The sequence below is a fragment of the Nansenia antarctica genome, assembly GCF_963989245.1.
Source record: "Nansenia antarctica genome assembly, chromosome: 8".
Lineage (NCBI taxonomy): Eukaryota > Metazoa > Chordata > Actinopteri > Argentiniformes > Microstomatidae > Nansenia > Nansenia antarctica.
Genome location: NC_137678.1, coordinates 20,683 through 23,012, shown reverse-complemented (window position 1 = coordinate 23,012; position 2,330 = coordinate 20,683). Strand labels below are relative to the sequence as shown.

The following is a 2,330-nucleotide window of genomic DNA, read 5'->3' as shown; positions in this document are numbered from 1 at the left end:
ATAAGCATGATCGACCGACTTGCATGGTGTGAAGTGGTTCTGAAGCAGCAGTGGTACGAATGTTGTTCCTTTTTTCTCTCCTGTAGGAGGTGTGTACTTCTTTGTTTGACTTGGACAGAGAAGCCTGGTCTGGATTTGGAGGTATTGTTTGAATGTTACTATCATATTATAGCTATAGTCATAATTACCTACTATTCTCTAACTGTAACTTTTCTTCGTACAGGGGCTTCCGAGGCAGACCAGTGGCAATGACTGTGGTGTCTTCATGATAATGGTGAGTTATGGTAATGCCACCAAGTGATATGGCACACTTGATTGTTCCTTAAAACCATCAAAAAAATTGTAAATGTATGTAACAATGAATGACCACCACTAAGACCTGACCAACATTCTGTTTGTGCATTTGCAAATAAAAAGGTGTGCAATAAAAGGTATTAAGGAGCATTCATGTGTGCAGACCTCTCATATCACTTTCCTATGGAGTTATCAGCCATGTACATTTCATTGGATGTGTGTGACTACCTTCTCACTGAGTTATAAGCTGTCACATGGTAATCTTGTCTTTGTGTCTTTTCTCATTACAGTATGCCTGGTATTTCGCCATGGAGGCTACCTTTGACTTCAGCATTGTAAGTATTAAGAAAACAAGAACCCATTATATCAATATGCTATAAGACTTTGAATGCAAATTGAGTAACTGCTCTTTCTTTAGGATGACATGTCTCTCCTGAGAAGGTGGTGGTGTATTGTCCTGGTGGAAAACCTTGGGCTGGAAGGGTATGCTGCAGTGCTACAAAAATAATAATTGTATTTGTACATTTATTATCAAGAGGACTTTGGGGTAACACCTGGCCCTACAATTCAACCTTCCGGTGAAGAGAATGTGTGTTAATTTCAGATTTGGAAGGAAGTTTGCTCACTTTAGTGAGGAAGGCAGAGCGACCCTTCACGACAGTGTCCCACCTGTATTCAGGACCTATTCAAGTCTTAAAAGGAGGCATGCAAGCAACACCATGGTCAGTGCATCTCTCACTAAGTATCTATGACCGTGTGCCTGTTTCTGAATGGGCTACTGCTCCTAAAACACATACTCCATGCAACTTTATGGCACATGCAATATGTTTAGTGGTACTGTGTCATTCTGAATCCAGCCTGGATCTCTTTTTGAAGTAGTTAACCCTTTCATATAAAACATACTGGCAATAATGGTGGACTCTGTACAGATGCCACTGGACACTGACGAGGACCACGCGTACTTCAAGAGGCCTTACAGCTTTCCTCCTAAAGAATTGGTTAGTGTGAATGAAGTTTATTGCATACAAACATACTATCCACCATTCACAGCTGTACACATAGTCATGCTTATGTGTGTATCCATTTAGGAAAGTGATGTTACCATGGACAAAGATGTCAGAAGCCTGGATAGTGAATCTTTGCCTCATTGGATGTTTCCAGTTGCAGGGAAAACAGACAGAAACAAACTGAAGTTGCTATAGATGTGGTCATTTGCTGCCATTGTAAGGGCAGGCCTGTAATCTCGCCCGGCAGGAAACCAGAACACATTTGGTTGTGTAGCCCCTCCAATGGTGACATTAGTGTAAATCATCTACATTTGACTATAACTGGTGAACGTGTGGCTTTAATCACTTCATGACACAGGCAACAGTCCACGCCATTGCAGCTGTAAACTGTGTTTCCAATGAGAAAGCCATGGAAATGTATACATGTGGACCACAGTATGACTTGAGGTAAGCTGGAAACATGAGGAGAGTCCTAATACAATTTCCATGACAGTTTGCAACCACTGATGAATGTGAGTTTCTTAAATTATTTATTAATCACTTCTTTATAACATTTTGTCTCAACAGTGAGAAGCAGCTATAGCGCATCTCACAAGATGCGACTGAATGCGCTTCAATCAAGACATCATTGCTGTTTGCACTTTATCGCAAGTGCTCTTTCAACATTGTCTCTATGGTCTTTCAGCTTCCTTTTCTGTTCTTTGCTCAAAGACCATATAATGGTGAGATACAAATAAAACTTGAATTGATTTGATCCCTTGTACACTTTTTTTTGGCATTTGTGTTGCAACACACCTGTACATTCTGCACTCTACCCTGTTAGGCCCTTATTTTACTGTAGACAGAAGGGTTGTAACACTTGGGCACTCAGCACCATGGACACCTCCAGCCCAGCACCTTGCACCACGGTTCCTGCCCTGCTCCATGGATTACAACGATGATCGCCTGACCCTTGCCTGACTCCACCAAGTCCTTTGCCTGACCCCTCAAACCTGTTTGACCTAATAAAGTCCCACACATGGGGTCATT

The 2,330-nt window shown here is 41.7% G+C and overlaps 1 long non-coding RNA gene across 1 annotated transcript; it reads left to right on the top strand.

Annotated features, from left to right (window-relative positions):
* The first annotated feature begins 596 nt into the window (after nt 1–596).
* LOC308163738 lies at nt 597–1,951 on the top strand. The gene is made up of 4 exons (XR_013937629.1): nt 597–1,016; nt 1,224–1,292; nt 1,660–1,748; nt 1,869–1,951. It is a non-coding gene; the product is annotated as an uncharacterized lncRNA (long non-coding RNA).
* Nucleotides 1,952–2,330: the final 379 nt, after the last annotated feature.